Genomic DNA, 18,553 nt, shown 5'->3' with positions numbered 1-18,553 from the left:
GAAACTGTTCCCACTCGTGAAAGGATCAAGAACAAGAGGGCACAGATTTAACGTATTTGGTAAGAGAAGCAAAAGCGACATGAGGAAAAACGTTTTCACGCAGCGAGTGGTTAAGGTCTGGAATGCGCTGCCTGAGAACGTGGTGGAGGCAGGTTCAACTGAAGCATTCAAAAGGAAATTAGACAGTTATATGAAAAGGAAGAATGGTGCAGGGTTACTGGGAGAAGGCGGGGAAATGGAACTACATGAATTGCTCTTACGGAGAGCCAGTGCAGACACGATGGGCCGAATGTCCTCCTCCTGCACTGTAACAATCCCTCCCAGGCCCATATAATTTTTTTTACCTGTTGGTTTGAGACTTTTCTATTTCACTCTTTTCTGTGTTTGATAGCACTGAAACTGTTGTTCCTGTGTCCAGTTTAAAATTAGTCTTGTTTCCTTCCACAAGTATTTACCATCCAGCAATTATCATTTGCTCCCTGATTTCCCTAAAGAAGGTATTTCCACACTTTGTATGTCATGTACTTCATCAACTTTTTTTGTCCTCTCTGGGTTTTCCTTTAGTTATATTCCATGTTTTTTTAAAACTGTGACACACTGACTGAAAGTGTCTCCTCTTTTTGCACAAGAAACACTCCGTTTCTCTGGCTGGGTAGCTTTCCCAGCGGTGCCTCTCTCGGCTACGCCTACTGCAGTTGGTTGCTGCTACCCCGAGATGCTCTTTGACCGCCATTTTTCCTTTTTGTTTTCTTAACTAATTCAGTGGAGTCCACTGATCTCGATCGGACTCTCCCTGTCCCCTCGCGCAATGAATCAGTTAAACCTTCAAACCTCTGCTTATCTGCTCAACGGAATCACTTTCGTTAACTGTAGGTCTGAAAGGGCGTCGTCTACTACACCGACCACAGTCCTGTCTCTAATCAGCTCTTCACGTAAGCTACCGTATTGGCAATCCTCTGAGTTTTTACAAGTCACTGATAAATGAATCAGTGTTTTCCCCCTTTCTGGTGGGTGTGCTTATTAAATTTAGTGGGCTGCACAATGACATTTGTCCCTGCGTTAAAGTAAGTCTCAAGTCCCTTAACAACATCTTTATATGTAGCCTTCTCTTCCTCTTATACCTTGAGTAATGAGGATATCGTCTGCACGCTCCCCCATTGCATATAACAGCGTACTGACCTGTTCCTTGTCTGGTTTCTGTGGGAGACCCGATGCAGTACAATACCTTGCAAACCTCCAGACCCATTTAGGCTGCACCTCGTCTTGCTTCACTCCAGCTACTTTTTAGAAGTTCTCTGGTAAAGGCAAAGATCATTCTATTTTCTTTGTAGTTTACTGCTGCCACCGTGTAATACTCTGGTAACTGTTAAGGCTTAGTACAGAATATATGAGTCTGACAGTTAAAATACAGGAGTTTATTGAATATGTCTTGCATCTAAGGTTTCCTCTTTCATCTTTTCACAAAACTGAAAAAGCTTTTTGCATCCCCTCCACAACTGTCCCCCTGCCTCTCTTCCATTTGCCTTTTAACTGGAGGTCTTTGAAAACAAAGAACTTGCATTCACATAGCGTCTTTCACATCCTCTGGGAGTTCCAAACAGCTTTTAAAGCCAATGGAGAACTTTGAAGTGTAGTCACTGTTGTTATAAGCGAACACAGCAGCCAACTTGTGCACAGAAAGATTCCACGATAACAATGAGATAATGGCCTGATAATCTGTTTGATGTTGGTTGAGGAACCTCCAACAGTGCAGCACTCCCTCAGTGCAGCACTGGGAGTGTCAGCCTGGATTATGTGCTCAAATCCCTGGAGTGGGACTTGAACTTGTAACCTCCTGACTCGAGGTGAGAGTGCTACCCACTGTGCCATGGCTGACACAAGACGCACAAAGTTGACCCATTGTGGCACACCATGGTGTTGTTTGGTTGGGGAAGTGGGGGTGCTGGTGTAAAACTCCTAGTGACTGTGCCAAGACACAAAAGCATCCGGGGTCGATCCCCGGCCTGTGCTGTCAGCTGACCCTGACTATTGGGGTGGCAGGAGGGCTATTTTACAGCGGAAATAACCCGCTAGATTTCGGACTCTTGGTCTCCCCAACATTTCCGACTATGTCAGACTCTCCTCAGTTATCTTCCATTATCAGTAATGTCCATAACGGGTTTCAACTCTGTAGCCAATGGTGGACCTTACGCCCCACCTCCCCCATCCTGCCGAGGGTCAGAAGGAACTGATCCGCTCTGCTTTAGGGTTCCACAGGTGCCCACTTCCTTTGCCATTCCCGGGTGAGCCCAGATGGTGTTGGGGACATTTGGCCATGAAGGAAAGCGCAGCGGAGACTAATTCCTGAATTTCCCAGCAGGATCAGGAGTAGGAACCCTGGCTGTTTCCTTGTACATTAGCCTCTCCCTGTATCACCCCCCCCCCCCCCACCCCTCGGGAAATTTCCATGAGCCCCTCTCTGCCAGATATCCCAATACAGACCAGCATTTGAACCCAGACCCGTGTCTCTCTGAGGGAACCAGCCGATGGAAGTGGAATATCCCCTCCGTTCACCCCTCCCGCAGCTCCCAGCCACTCTCGCTTTGGTTGAAGGCTGCCAAGTGGAGTCGACCTGGTGAATTCTCTTGGCTTTGTTCTGATGTGTCATGAGTGACGTGTGGATCTAATCTGCGGCTCACTGAGCTTCACTGTGAGGCGATGGTCATGACGAGACCACCAGTCAGCTCTACAATGGGGGCTAAGATCAAATCATGTGCTCTCAGCTGCAAACGTTTGATATACTCTAATTCTAGAACTGAACATCTCAATCGGCCATTCTTTATATCAATGCCTTCATGTTGAGCCATTGTAACCCTTAGCTTTGCCTGACATCCACACGCTCACTCGTTTCTTCAACTGGGATCACTGGACATGGACCAGGAATGGGAATCATGACCAGATCCAATCCAATCCAATCCCCTGGTCTGTCCTGCATTGCAATGGGATTTGGGATGCTATCATTGGCCTTAGTGCCTCTTAGCTTTGCATTGGGGGGAGTAGGCAAAAGAAAATCAGCCAGGCTCCTGTCCTGCCTGCTATCCAGTGACCCCTGACCAACGTGCGTTCACGGACGTTGAGCTCGGCCCCCTTGCCAAGTTTGCCTCCATGGACTTCTCGCATGTTCGTTCCCAGTATATCCCATCCCCACTTTTGAAAGCTAGTCTCAATAATGGTGCCACAAAACTATCATTGATTGTTGTTTAAAAAAACCCATCTGGTTCACTAATGTACTTTAGAGAAGGAAATCTGCTGTCCTTACCTGGTCTGGCCTACATGTGACTCCAGACCACACAGCAATGTGGTTGACTCTCAACTGCCCTCTGAAATGGCCTAGCAAGCCACTCAGTTGTCAAGGGTAATTAGGGGCGGGCAACAAATGTTGGCCTTGCCAGTGACGCCCACATCCCATGAAAGAATTAAGAAAAATAATCCAGGCCAACGCTCTCAGTGCAGTACAGAGGGAGTGCAGCACTGTCTGAGGTGCTGACTTTCAGATGAGAGCTTAAACCAAACACCAGTGGTTGTAAAAGATCCCACTGCACTAATTTGCAGAAGAGCAGGGGAGTTCTCCCCAGTGTCCTGGCCAATATTTATCCCTCAACCAATATTACTTGGGGGAAATAAGATGGAGGTTGTGAAAGGCAGCTTTTTAAAATTTGTTCATGGGATGTGGGCGTCGCTGGCTAGGCCAGCATTTAATGCCCATCCCTAATTGCCCATGATAAGGTGCTGGTGAGCTGCCTTCTTGAACCGCTACAGTCCATGTTGGGTAGGTACACCCACAGTGCTGTTGGGAAGGGAGTTCCAGGCGATATAGTTATAAGTCAGGATGGTGTGTGACTTGGAGGGTAACTTGCAGGTGGTGGTGTTCCCATGCATCTGCTGCCCTTGTCCTTCTAGTTGGTAGAGGTCGCAGGTTTGGAAGATGCTGTGTGTTGGTGGTAGAGGGAGTGAATGTTTGTGGGGGGGGTGCCAATCAAACAGGTTGCTTTGTCCTGGATGGTATCAAGCTTCTTGAGTGTTTTTGGAGCTGCACCCATTCGGGCAAGCCTTGTAGATGGTGGATAGGCTTTGGGGAGACAGGAGGTGAGTTACTCGCCGCAGGATTCCTAGCCTCTGACCTGCTCTTGTAGCCACGGTATTTATATGGCTACTCCAGTTCAGTTTCTGGTCAATGGTAGCCCCCCAGGATGTTGATGGTGGGGGATTCAGCGATCGTAATGCCATTGAATGAGATGGTTAGATTCTCCCTTGTTGGAGATGGTCATTGCCCGGCACTTGTGTGGCGCGAATGTTACTTGCCACTTATCAGCCCAAGCCTGGATATTGTCCAGGTCTTGCTGCATTTCTACACGGACTGCTTCAGTATCTGAGGAATCACGAATGGTGCCGGACATTGTGCAATCATCAGCGAACATCCCCACTTCTGACCTTATGATTGAAGGAAAGTCAATAATGAAGCAGCTGATGATGGTTGGGCCTAGGACACTACCCTGAGGAACTCCTGCAGTGATGTCCTGAAGCTCAGATGATTGACCTCCAACAACCCCAACCATCTTCCTTTGTGCTAGGTATGACTCCAGCCAGTGGAGAGAGTTCCCCCTGATTCCCATTGACTCCAGTTTTACTAAGTATCCTTGATGCCATATTGGTCGAATGCTGCCTTGATGTCAAGGGCAGTCACTCTCATCTCACCTCTAGAGTTCAGCTCTTTTGTCCATGTTTGAATCAAGGCAGTAATGAGGTCAGGAGCTGAGTGGCCCTGGTGGGACCCAAACTGAGCGTCAGTAAGCAGTTTATTGCTAAGCAAGTGCTGCTTGATGGCACTGATGATTGCGAGTTGACTGGGGCGGTAATTGGCCGGGTTATATTTGCCCTGTTTTTTGTGGACAGGACTTACCTGGGCAATTGTTCTCATTGCTGGGTAGATGCCAGTGTTGTCGCTGTACTGGAACAGCTTTGGCTAGGGGTGTGGCAAGTTCTGGAGCACGGGTCTTCAGTACTATTGCCAGAATGTTGTCAGGGCCCATAGCCTTTGCAGTATCCAGTGCCTTCATCATTTCTTGATATCACGCGGAGTGAATTGAAGCAACTATATAAATGCAAGTGTGTCTTTGTTTCAGGGAACCCTGCCTCTTGGTACTTACCCTGGACTGGTTGGGCTCCCATGGGCACATGGTAACTGTACGTTCCAGGATGCCCAGCAACTGGAATTCGAACTGAGCCGCAGTTTAAGTGGAGTAGAAACTGATCAATGATCTGATCTTGACGTTGCTGTCATCTAAAACACCAGTTTCACATGGGCACAGACAGCTTTATCCAGCACTTGCTGGGTTTGGTTATGCAATTGACGGGTGACGTCGGGTCTCTCTTTTGCAAGCTTCCTCTCTGCCCCTCGCCTGGGCTCTGCCCTTTCACCGAGAGTCATACCATCAGATCATGCAGCCAAGCTGCGTGCAGAGTGCAATAAACACTCAATGTGCTGAAACCGGATCTGACAGTTCATTCCTGGAGCACGATACCTGGCTATTATCTGATCAAGGCTGTCTTTCTGTTTCCCTCAGCTTTTTTTTTTGCATGTGTCTCGCTAGTTATCTCTCATCCCTCCCCTTGTTTATTCCTGCTCAGTTATGTATCTGGGTGAGTGGCCTTGATGATACAGATAAGGAAGGCCCTTCATTGTTCCATTTGAATTCACTGTTTGCAAAGGCCGTCCCTTCACTAATGTTGCTTCTTGAATGAATCCATTGTTTTTGGCTTCATCACTGCTCCGAGTCTCTTCCATGTGTGTCAAGGACTTCCAGATATCAGTCTTATACGTACAAAGAAAGACTGACTTGCATTTATGTCGGGCCTATTAGTGAAAGCGAAACATCCTAAAGTGCTTTTCAGCCAATGAAATACTTCTGAAGTGTGGTCACTGTTGTAATGTAGACATTGTGGTCAATTTGTGCACAGCAAGACTCTGCAAACAGCAATGTGGTAATGACTGGGTAATTTGATTTTTGTTGTTGGTTGGAGGATAAATATTGGCCAGGACACTGGGGATTACCCCCCCCCCCCCCCCCCCCCCAGCTCTCCTTTGAAATAATGCCCTAGGACCTTTAACTTCCATCCCTCAGTTCAGCCTCTCAGCTGGGAGCGATAGCACTCTCGCCTCTGTCAGAAGGTTGTGGGTTTAAGTCCCACTCCAGAGACTCGACCACATAGTCCAGACTGACACTCCAGTGCAGTACTAAGGGAGTGCTGCACTGTTGGGGCGGTAGTTGTGGTGCCGTCTTTCGGATACGAGGCTAACTATGATGCTATTACAGAGACTTGGTTGAGGGAAGGACAGGATTGGCAGCTAAATGTTCGAGGATTTAGAAGCTTCAGGCGGGATAGAGGGGGATGTAAAAGGGGTGGGGGAGTTGCATTACTCGTTGAGAATATCACAGCTGGCCTGCAGGAGGACATCTCTGAGGAGTCATGCAGCGAGGCAATATGGGTGGAGCTCAGGAATAGGAAGGGTGCAGTCACGATGTTGGGGGTTTACTACAGGCCTCCCAACAGCCAGCGGGAGATAGAGGAGCAGATATGTAGACAGATTTTGGAAAGATGTAAAGGTAACAGGGTTGTAGTGGTGGGTGATTTTAACTTCCCCTATATTGACTGGGACTCACTTAGTGCCAGGGGCTTGGATGGGGCAGAATTTGTGAGGAGCATCCAGGAGGGCTTCTTGAAACAATATGTAGATCGTCCAACTAGGGCTGGGGCCAGTCTGGACCTGGTATTGGGGAATGAGCCCGGCCAGGTGGTCGAAGTTTCAGTAGGGGAGCATTTCGGGAACAGTGACCATAATTCCATAAGTTTTAAGGTACTTGTGGATAAGGATAAGAGTAGTCCTCGGGTGAAGGTGCTAAATTGAGGGAAGGCTAATTATAGCAATATTAGGCAGGAACTGAGGAATTTAGATTGGGGGCGGCTGTTTGAGGGTAAATCAACATCTGACATGTGGGAGTCTTTCAAACGTCAGTTGATTAGAATCCAGGACCAGCATGTTCCTGTGAGGAAGAAGGATAGGTTTGGCAAGTTTCGGGAACCTTGGATAACGGGGGATATTGTGAGCCTAGTCAAAAAGAAAAAGGAAGCATTCGTAAAGGCTGGAAGGCTAGGAACAGACGAATCCCTTAAGTAATATAAAGACAGTAGGAAGGAACTTAAGCAAGGAGTCAGGAGGGCTAAAAGGGGTTATGAGAAGTAATTTGGCAAACAGGATGAAGGAAAATCCCAAGGCTTTTTATACGTATATAAAGAGCAAGAGGGTAACCAGGGAAAGAGTTGGCCCATTCAAGGACAGAGAAGGGAATCTATGTGTGGAGCCAGAGGAAATGGGCGAGGTACTAAATGAGTACTTTGCATCAGTATTCACCAAGGAGAAGGACTTGGTGGATGATGAGCCTAGGGATGGGAGTGTAGATAGTCTCAGTCATCTCATTATCAAAAAGGAGGAGGTGTTTGGTGTCTTGCAAAGCATTAAGGTAGATAAGTCCTCAGGGCCTGATGGGATCTACCCCAGAATACTAAGGGAGGCAAAGGAAGAAATTGCTGGGGCCTTGACAGAAATCTTTTCATCCTCATTGGCTACAGGTGAGGTCCCAGAGGACTGGAGAATAGCCAATGTTGTTCCTTTGTTTAAGAAGGGTAGCAAGGATAATCCAGGAAATTATAAACTGGTGAGCCTTACGTCAGTGGTAGGGAAATTATTAGAGAGGAATCTTCGGGACAGGATTTACTCCCATTTGGAAACAAACAAACTTATTAGCACGAGGCAGCATGGTTTTGTGAAGGGGAGGTAGTGTCTCACTAATTTGATTGAGTTTTTTGAGGAAGTGACAAAGACGATAGATGAAGGAAGGGCAGTGGATGTTATCTATATGGACTTCACTAAAGCCTTTGACAAGATCCCTCATGGCAGACTGGTACAAAAGGTGAAGTCACACGGGATCAGAGGTGAGCTGGCAAGATGGATACAGAACTGGCTCGGTCATAGAAGACAGAGAGGGTAGCAGTGGAAGGGTTCGTTTCTGAATGGAGGGATGTGACTAGTGGTGTTCCGCAGGGATCAGTGCTGGGACCTTTGCTCTTTGTAGTATATATAAATGATTTTGAAGAAAATGTAGCTGGTCTGATATTAGTAAGTTTGCGGACGACACAAAGGTTGGTGGAGTTGCGGATAGTGATGAGGATTGTCCGAGGATACAGCAGGATATAGATCGGTTGGAGACTTGGGCGGAGAAATGGCAGATGGAGTTTAATCTGGACAAATGTGAGGTAATGTATTTTGGAAGATCTAATGCAGGTGGGAAGTATACAGTAAATGGCAGAACCCTTAGGAGTATTGACAGAGAGATCTGGGCGTACAGGTCCACAGGTCACTGAAAGTGGCAATGCAGGTGGATAAGGTAGTCAAGAAGGCATACAGCATGCTTGCCTTCATCGGTCGGGGCATAGAGTATAAAAATTGGCAAGTCATGTTGCAGCTGTACAGAACCTTAGTTAGGCCACACTTAGAATATTGCGTGCAATTCTGGTCGCCACACTACCAGAAGGACGTGGAGGCTTTGGAGAGGGTACAGAAGAGGTTTACCAGGATGTTGCCTGGTCTGGAGAGCATTAGCTATGAGGAGAGGTTGGATAAACTTGGGTTGTTTTCACTGGAACGACGAAGGTTGAGAGGTGACATGATAGAGGTTTACAAAGTTATGAGTGGCATGGACAGAGTGGATAGTCAGAAGCTTTTTCCCAGGGTGGAAGAGTCAGTTGCTAGGGGACATAGGTTTAAGGTGAGAGGGGCAAAGTTTAGAGGGGATGTGCGAGGCAAGTTCTTTACACAGAGGGTGGTGAGTGTCTGGAACTTGCTGCAGGGGGAGATGGTGGAAGCAGGTACCATAGAGACGTTTAAGAGGCATCTTGACAAATACATGAATAGGATGGGAATAGAGGGATACGGTCCCCGGAAGTGCAGGAGGTTTTAGTTTAGGCAGGCATCAAGATCGGCGCAGGCTTGGAGGGCCGAATGTCCTGTTCCTGTGCTGTACTGTTCTTAGACCTTGGTTTACAAAGAACAGCCAGTGAGTGACTGCCCTCTCTGAAATCCCTATATCTTTCCTGCCCCCTCACAATTCCAGCTCATCCTAGACCAAGGGCTCATGGTCTCCTTGTGAACGGGGAAATGAGGGACATCTTGGGGACGTTTGGTGACTTGACAAGTACTTTTCAAATACTTCAATAACTCAGCACTTCCTTTGTCACCTGCGGTAATTGTTCCCGTGTCCCTCGGCAGCATCAGATTTCTTGTATATTTCCTGATCTTGTGTCTCGGTGTCAAATGTTGCTTGGCAACGCTCCTGTGATGCACCTTGGGACATTTTACTACATTCAGGATGTTGTCGAAATATGTGTGTGTGTGCACTTGTGTTCATGTGCGTGTCCTGGCGAATTGTATAACTAGGGTTGTAGATAAGGCTTTAAACTAAATAGTGGGGGGGAGGGTTCAATTGAAAGAAAGTTTAAAAAGTCGAAAAGTAATGAGAGAGCAGAGGTGCAGGATAGTGAAGGAGCATGCATTAATCAGAGCGACAGGAAGGGACAGAGAATACAAGCACAAGAGTACAGCAGAAATTAGAACCAGAGTAGGTAAAAATGGTAAAAAGTCAAAGCTTAAGGCTCTTTATCTGAATGCACGTAGCATTTGTAACCGGATAGATGAGCTGATGGCATAGATAGAAATAAATGAATATGATTTGACAGCTATCACTGAGACGTGGTTGCAGGATGACTAGGACTGGAATCTTAATGTTCAAGGATATTCAACGTTCTGGAAGAATAGGCAGAAAGGAAAAGGAGGTGGGGTAGCTTTGTTATTAAAGGAAGGGATCAGTGCAGTTGTGAGTAATGGTATAGGGGTAATAGATCGTGATGTAGAATCAGTTTGGGTGGAAATAAGGAATAGCAAGGGAAAGAAATCACGGATGGGAGTGGTCTACAGGCCCCCGAAGAGTAGCCTCTCTGTAGGACAAGATATTAATCAGGAAATAATGGAGGCGTGTAAGAAGGGCACTGCAATTATCATGGGTGATTTTAATCTGCAAATAGACTGGACAAATCAAATTGGCAAGGGTAGCACGGAAGACAAATTTGTAGAGTGCCTCAGGGATTGTTACTTAGAGCAATACGTTGCAGAACCTACCTGGGAACAGGCTATTTTAGATTTGGTATTGTGTAATGAGATAGGATTAATGAGATCTCGTAGTTAAGAATCCTTTAGTGGGAAGCGATCATAACATGGTAGAATTTCAAATTCAGTTTGAGGGTGAGCAACTCGGGTCTCAAACATGTGTCTTCTTAAACAAGGGCAATTACAGAGGTATGAAGAAAGAGTTGTCTAAAGTGGGCTGGGAAGATAGACTACAGGGTAAGTCAGTAGATGAGCAGTGGCAGACTTTTAAGCAGATATTTCATAACACTCATCAAACATTTATTCCAGTCAGAAGGAAGGACTCGAAGAGAACGATGAACCAGCTGTGGATAACAAAGGAAGTTAAGGAGAGTATCAAATCAAAAACAAAGGCGTACAATGTGGTGAAAACGAGTGGTAGGCCAGAGAATTGGGAATTTTTTAGAAACCAGCAGCGGATGACTAAAAAACTAATAAAGAGGGAGAAAATTGATTGTTTTTATATTTCTTGCCAATTTACTGTCAAACAGTAAGAGCTTCTACGGGTATATAAAAAGGAAGAGAGTAGCTAAAATAAGTGTGGAACCCTTCAAAGATGAGACTGGGGAATTAATAACAGGGAACAGGGAAATGGCAGATAATTTAAACCAATATTTTGCATCAATTTTCACGGTGGAGGACACTATAATCATCCCAACAATAATAGATGAACAAGGTGTAAATGGGAGGGAGGAACTTGTAACAATCTCGATCATGAGGGAAAAGGTGCTGGACAAATTGATGGGACTAAAGGCAGACAAGTCGCCAGACCCTGATGGCCTGCATCCAAGGGTTTTAAAAGAAGTAGCTGCAGAGATAGTGGAGGCATTGGTCATAACATACCAAAACTCACTGGATTCCGGTAGGGTACCAGCGGATTGGAAAACCGCTAATGTGACACCCCTATTCAAGAAAGGAGGGAGACAGAAAGCAGGAAACTATAGACCAGTTAGCTTAACATCAGTCATTGGGAAAATGCTAGAGTCCATCATTAAGGAAGAAATAGCATGACGTTTAGAAAAGCTTAACGCAATCAAACAGAGTCAATGTGGTTTTATGGAAGGGAAATCCTGTTTGACAAATTTGTTAGAGTTCTTTGAGGATATAACAAGCAGAGTGGATAAAGGGGAACCAGTGGATGTAATGTATTTGGATTTTCAGAAGGCGTTCGATAAGGTGCCACATAAAAAGTTATTGCACAAAATAAGAGCTCAGGGTATTGGGGGTAATGTATTGGCATGGATTGAAGATTGGCTAACACAGAGAAGACAGAGAGTCGGGATCAATGGGTCTTTTTCAGGTTGGAAAGCCGTAACTAGTGGGGTGCCACAAGTATCAGTCCTAGGACATCAACTATTTACTTTCTATATTAATGACTTAGAGGAAGGGACAGAGTGTAATGTATCCACAATTGCTGACGATACAAAAATAGGTGGGAAGGCATGTTGTGATGGGGACACAAAGAATCTGCAAAGGGATATAGATAGGTTAAGTGAGTGGGCAAAAACTTGGCAGATGGTGTTCAATGTGGGAAAGTGTGAGGTAATCCACTTTGATAGGAAGAATCAAAAGACAGATTATTATTTAGATAGAGAAAGACTACAAAATACTGCAGTACAGAGGGATCTGAGTTTTCTTGTACATGAAATACAAAGGGTTAGCATGCAGGTGCAGCAAGTAATTAGGAAGGCAAATGTAATTTTGGCCTTTATTGCTCGGGGGTTAGAGTTTAAAAATAGGCAGTCTTGTTACAACTGTACAGGGTGTTGGTGAGGCCACACATGGAGTACTGCCAACAGTTTTGGTCCCCATATTTAAGGAAAGATATACTAGCATTGCAGGCAGTTCAGAAAAGGTTCACTAGGCTGATTCCTGGGATGAAGGGGTTGTCTTATCAAGAACGGTGGAACAGGTTAGGCCTTTATTCATTGGAGTTTAGAAGAATGAGAGGTGATCTTATTGAAACATATAAGATTTTAAGGGCTTGACAGGGTAGATGTTGATAAGATGTTTCCACTAGTGGGGGAATCTCGAACTAGGGGACATAGTTACAGAATAAGGGGGCACACATTTAAAACGTGAGATGCGAAGGAATTTCTTCTCAGAGAGTTGTGGAGGCTAGGTCACTAAATGTATTTAAGGAGGAGGTAGATAGATTTTGGAAATCTCAGGGAGTTGAGGGTTATGTGGAACTGGCCTGAAAGAGGAGTTAAGGCCTGGGACAGATCAACTGTGATCTTATTGAAAGGTGGGGCAGGCTTGAGGGGCTGAATGGCCTACTCCTGCTCCTATTTCTTATGTACACGTGTGTGAGGGCTCTCGTTTCCATGTTCAGTCTCCTCACCAGCTCTGTAAATCTCCTTTGATCTTTATTTTTATATTTCTCAGTCCAGTGTCCCACCTGTAGATTCACACTTTGGGAACAGGCACCTGTTTTTGACCTCCTTCCTTGTGTAGACTCGGCTTGGTCAATCTCACTCCCCACCTCTCCGTCTGAATCAAGGGAAGGCTTGTATTCATATAACGTCTTTCAGGCCATCCCAAAGTGCTTCACAGTCAATGAAGTATTTTCGTGTTAATTCAGGACTCGCCGTAGAAAGTTTACGCACCGTGAGATCCCACAAGTAGCAATGAGAGGATAATGACCCGATAGTTTGTTTAAGTGATGGTTGAGAGGGATCCTTTTCGTACTCTGTCTCCAAGGTGTTTATGTCACCCCTAGCATCTGTGACCAGAACTGGATACAGTGCTCGGTCTGCAGTCTGCTCCGAACCCTGTGCAGTGGGATCACTGGCCCCTCCAATCTGTAGCCTTCGGGTTTGATGACCTAGGTGATCATCCCGTTCACTTTAACCCTTCAGTAGAAAAGTGACGGGGGATAGACTGCCAGTTCCTGCCTCGCCTCCATAAAATTCCATTTGCCTCCCCTTTAATTCTCTTCCTTTGAATAATGCTGCAAACTTAGTCTTGATGTCCCATCAGCTGCCTCGGTTTTCTCACGCACGTTCCCTTCTCTCCCTTGTATTTTCCATCTCTCTCAAAAATAAAGACAAGTAGAAGGGACACTCGAGTACATTCACATTTAGGCAGCTCGGCATCTGCTCGCAGACCCGCTCACTTGGCCTTTAATCTAATTGGTTTTATTGCTTTATCCTGTCGGAAAGTGAGACCACCTGAATATGCCGCCATTCTCTCGCTCTATGTCCCACAGTGAGCTGAGTGACCAGTGGTGGGAGAATGGAAGGGGGTGGTGGAAAGGGGAGATTTGAGGGAGATGCTGAAAAATCGTGAGGGCGTTTGATCAGAGTAAGTAAGGGGGAAACTGTTTGCGCTGACAGAGGGTTGGTTACCAGGCGATGTAGATTTAAGCAAAAGCTAAAGGTGACGCGAAGAAAAGGTTTTTTTTTACACCGAGTTGTGATCTGGAATGCACTGCCCGAGGGTGCAGGGGAAGCAGATTCAGTAATTTTCAAAAGAGAATTGGCTACATTCTTGGATGGAAGAAATAACTTACAAAGCTATGGGGAGTGGAACTGACTGGAGAGCTCTTTCAACGAGCTAGCATTGGCCTGATGGGCGGAATGACCACCTCTGCTGTAAGATTTTGAGAACTTGTGCAACACTCCGGATGTTAATGCTGGTGTTTTCCACGGACAGTGGAGAATTTGGGTCATGATCCTATGACCAGGATGTTGGTGCCCATTTGTTACGTTTATGGTGACTGTTAAACAGTAAATAGCTGGTTACTGCTGGTCAGTCCCAGCCTGTAACTAAGCAACCAAGTACTTCCTGAGGTGAATGATTTGCTGATTGTCTTTTTATAAGGTAAACTGAATCCCTGTGTCCAGTGGGAATGCCGTAGATTGCAGATAGAGAATGCTTCTTGCAGGAAGAAATCCCCAGAGCATGTGTCAGCCCTGATTCTGGAGCAGGCAGGATCGGTTAGAGGGGTTGATGGGTTTCTGTTTGTCTGTTGATTGAGCTGTGCCCCCAGGTTATCAGTATTCACTTTTTTTTAAGCTCTTAATTGCTTGGTTTGTTGATGGTTATGGCATGTGGTCACAGGATTGTGCTTTTGAGCTGTGATTGATGGATTATTCATATTGCTGCTAACTAAAAGGCATTGCTGGGCCATTGATACTCTTAACTGTGGGGGTTGGGTCATTGATACCTACTCTAACTGCAGGGAGTTACTGGAAAACTGCAGTCGGTCTCCCTGCGCCCAGCGATGACTCAGATACATCCAGTGTTGTTCCAGTAATAGTGTTTGTGATATCGCTGGTCACATTGACGATAAATTGTATAGCTTGTCCTTCACGCAGAACAGGAAGGGTCTGTTTACAGCCACAATTGTTCTCTCCAGATTTCTTGTATCCTGTCTCGTTCCAAACCGTGGGCCAAATTCTGTGTCGACCCCTTTCCTTCCCCCTTCCCAGTTCTTGGTGGGTTGGTCACCTTTTACTTGGAATTGAATTCGCCAAGGAGTTCTGGGACAGATGCGTGAGTTTAGCAATCTCGCAGTGCGGGGTGGGGGTGGGGGGGGCACTATAATATCAAAGTGTACCATGCTAGTCTGTTTGTTTTAGTTATGTGTTCACAATGCCACAGCTCAGTGCGGGCAAGGAAGCCCATTCAACCGATTGAGCTTGTCTTTTTATTGGGAACCAATGATTTACCCCAGCCTCGTGCCCATCACAGTACCTTGGCTACATCATGATACCCTCCCCTCCCCCAGTCAGAGACATTTAGGAAGGATGTGATTGCACTAGAGAGTAAAGGCCTGCTTGGGTCTGCAGTTGAAACCTGACCTCAGCCCAACAGAACCAGATGCAATCCGAACCCGACCCGGCCCGAGTCCTTTGATTTTTTTTTTTCCCCGCGCCCGACCCGACTACTGGAATGAAGTTGATTATATCAAAGAGGTTGTGCTCTACCTTGGATGGAATCGCTCACTGCAGCCTTGTGAGGAGTCCGGATGCACGTTTCCCGCCTTGACGTCCTGGCTGTTCAAATTTTGAAGCTTTTCCCCTCCCTGAGCAAAAGGTAACGCTGTGTCCGACCCGGCTCGAGCCCGAATGCCAGACCCGGAAGAGAGACCTGACCAGATCCGAACCAGACACATGTTGTCTGGTCTGGTCGGGTAGCCGTGCTGTACTAGAGAGGGTGCAGAGAAGATTCACCAGGACGTTTTGGCGATGAGGAAAGATTGGATAGGCTGGGGTTTGTTTTCTTTGGAACAGTGGAGGCTGAGGGGGATTTAATTGCAATGTATAAAATTATGAGGTGCCTAGATAGAGTGGATGGGAAGAATCTATTTCCCTTAACAGAGCGATCAATAACCAGGGAGCATAGATTTTAAAGTAATTGGTAGCAGGATTAGAGGGGAATTTAGAAATGTTTTCACCCAGAGGGTCTTGGGGGTCTGGAACTCACTGCCTGAAAGGGTGGTAGAGACAGAAACTCTCATCGCATTTAAAAATACATTTGGATAGGCACTTGAGATGCTGTCACCTACAGGGCTAGGGACCAAGAGCTGGAATGTGGGATTAGCTAGATAGCTTTTTTTTTTAGCAGGCATGGACGTGATGGGCCGAATGGCCTCCATCCATGCTGCAGATGTTTCTTTTTCTATTCCCAGGAACCAAGCAGCCTTCAGGTGAAGGGTTTCCTGACATCCCCTGTAAAGTTGCCTTCGGTTTGTAGCTGTGGCTGAACAGGCGACTGAGGAGAAACGTTTTGTGTTCTGCACCTGGTTTCAAATGCGGGGCCTCTTTTGTTCAGCTCCCTCCAAGTTGGTGATCATTGTTTCCTGTGGTGCTATAGTGACCAGGTCAACAGTGCATGAAGTGTCCGTCATTTCTGTGGTATTTTTCACCTTTACACCCGCCCAGTACCTCCGGTAAATCACTGCTAGGTGCTGAGTCCTGTGGGCTAAGCAATTCTCTGGTTAAGATCTGATCAGTGTTGTTTTGTCCCTCTGTAACCTTTTTGGGTTGGGGAATAGTCCTCTTGCCCCCACTCTTGCTCCCACTGTTGTGCCGACTCCTTTACATTCCCCCACTTCCTTCCACTCTACGTTTAGTCGGCACTATGTTCGGATGTCTCCGCCCCATCTCCTATCCACCAAGTGTTTCCTTCACCTGAATCCGGGATGCTGTTTCCCACCCCGAAAGGCCAGGGATCAGTTGGGAATTTTCAAGACTAGAGATCCAATTGCTTATTGTTTTGTGAGGGTATCAAGGGATCAAAGACTGGTAAATGGAGATGAGATACAAGTCAGCCATGATCTATCGGAATAGCAGAATAGGACTGAGGGGCTGAATGGTCTGTTTGTTTAAAAAAAAAACTCTTCAACTGTGAGCCTTTCAGGCACTTTCCCACACCTCTTCATATGCTCGCAGGGTGAGTTCGTGGTTGCGGTCTTCCCATTGTTGCCAATTGCCCCACAGGCATAACCCCGCACCGACATTCCTCTTTAATTTCCCCCCATTTCTCCCCACTGTTTGATGGCATTGACTTGCTGGGGCTTGGGCTGCTCCCCTGCACCTTTTCCAAATGGCCATTTTCACGTCTTGAGTCCAGGCTATGTAGGCGTAACCCTTTCCCTCCAATTTGTCTCACCCAATATACCAGGAACACTGGCTGGATTTTTTGTTTTTGTTTTCTGCCACCTGATTACGATTGGCTAACCTGAGGATGTGGTAGTGTTGTGGTTGCTGGACTAGTAATCCAGAGAACGGGAGTTCTCAAACCCCCATGTTTGTGATTTGAACGTGCCTTCAGTTCAAGTGACCGTGAAGCTATTCTGATTGGTGGCCCAGTTGGGTTTCTGCATCAGAGAAGGAAACCTGCTGCACATACCTGGTCTGCCCTGATGTGACTCCAGTCACATCAGTATGGCTGATTGGGTAGAGCAAGTCACTCGGTTGTATCAAGCATCTATAATGGAATACCACACTGTCTGCCAGTGGTTTAAGAAGGCAGCTCACCACCACCTTCTCGAGGTCAATTAGAAATGGGTAATAAATTCTGGCCTCGTCCGAGGTGCCTACATCCTGAAAATGAATTTTCAAGAACCTGGCGACCAGTAAATTGCCTTGGACCTTCTGTACTCTTGGCTGCATAACACTCTGTAACTTAGCCACAGTGTTGTGTGAGGCAGCAGTTCTCCCTGAACATGGGCGCTGTAATGAGATCTTTATGTTGTTTGATGCAACATAAATGAGATGAGTGGAGTCCAGTTTGCTGAAGATCTCAAACAAGTTCATTAACAGCTAAACTATTAAAAGCAGTACAGAGCAAACTATTTACAGAACCTTACTTTGGGTGTAACAGTTGCAGAGTGACGCTGGCTTGTAATCACATGACCACATCTGGTACTTAGCTTATTATCAGACTGAACTCTTAAAGGGACATTACTCTTAAGGCAATTATATAACAGGCATATCCTCACTTTGCTGGGATAATTTGCCCTCAGTGGCTTCCCTTCGCTGTCCTTTGTTGAGGAAAGAGAGGAGAAAAACGGCCGAGTCTGATTCTTGACAATAACCAAGATCGAGAGCACAATGCTGCACGAGACTGTTGTCAGAAGAGTGATGGAGAAATGGGCAGGGTGTGTTGCTGATTGTGGCTGAAATTTGTTTGGGCATAGAATGCTACTTATAACTTAATGAGAACTTTGTGCTGTGCTCCATGTGATACAGCCTGCCTTTCAAACCTGTGTATTTATAGCACTCAGTTACTGATCAATGTGGCACTATTACGACTGTGGCTTTTGGGTTGTTCCTGTCTTAACCTTTCTAAAGCAGTGCTGAGCGGTTTTGCAAACTGCACAGTTACAGTAAGCACTGAGGCTGCCTCCTCTGAGCTCGAGTGCGTGTGTATCTGAGGAGGAAGGAAGGAAACCGGTCCAGCTATGTGTGGATGGTCTGCTGAGAGGGGAAAATGGAAATTCATTCTTTTTCTCTCTCCCCCGCCTCGCGAGGGGATGCGATGGACGTGTTTAAATGTTTGGATAAATCGGATCTAAGTGAGCTATCCTGCTGTGTACAGAATTTAAGCACAAAGTGGGGGGGGAGGGAATAGAACATTACAGCGCAGTACAGGCCCTTCGGCCCTCGATGTTGCGCCGACCTGTGAAACCATCTGACCTACACTATTCCATTTTCATCCATATGTCTGTCTATCCAATGACCACTTAAATGCCCTTAAAGTTGGCGAGTCTACTACTGTTGCAGGCAGGGCGTTCCACGCCCC

The 18,553-nt window shown here is 46.3% G+C and overlaps 1 protein-coding gene across 3 annotated transcripts in view; it reads left to right on the top strand.

Moving 5' to 3' along the window:
• Positions 1-18,553, top strand: part of lpar2a (lysophosphatidic acid receptor 2a) — a 66,904-nt gene that overhangs the window by 5,460 nt on the left and 42,891 nt on the right. The window contains exon 1 of one of the 3 annotated variants that reach the window (XM_068020906.1): positions 14,161-14,291. The exons of the other annotated variants lie outside the window; for them this stretch is intronic. The gene's annotated coding sequence lies outside the window, so the exon portion shown is untranslated. Of the gene's footprint in view, positions 1-14,160; positions 14,292-18,553 lie in introns of those variants that run through there. 3 annotated transcript variants of the gene reach the window in all.

This window comes from Heterodontus francisci, chromosome 43 (assembly GCF_036365525.1).
Source record: "Heterodontus francisci isolate sHetFra1 chromosome 43, sHetFra1.hap1, whole genome shotgun sequence".
Taxonomy (NCBI): domain Eukaryota; kingdom Metazoa; phylum Chordata; class Chondrichthyes; order Heterodontiformes; family Heterodontidae; genus Heterodontus; species Heterodontus francisci.
Note: the sequence above shows the minus strand (reverse complement) of the source record. Positions and strands in the feature narration are given on the sequence as shown.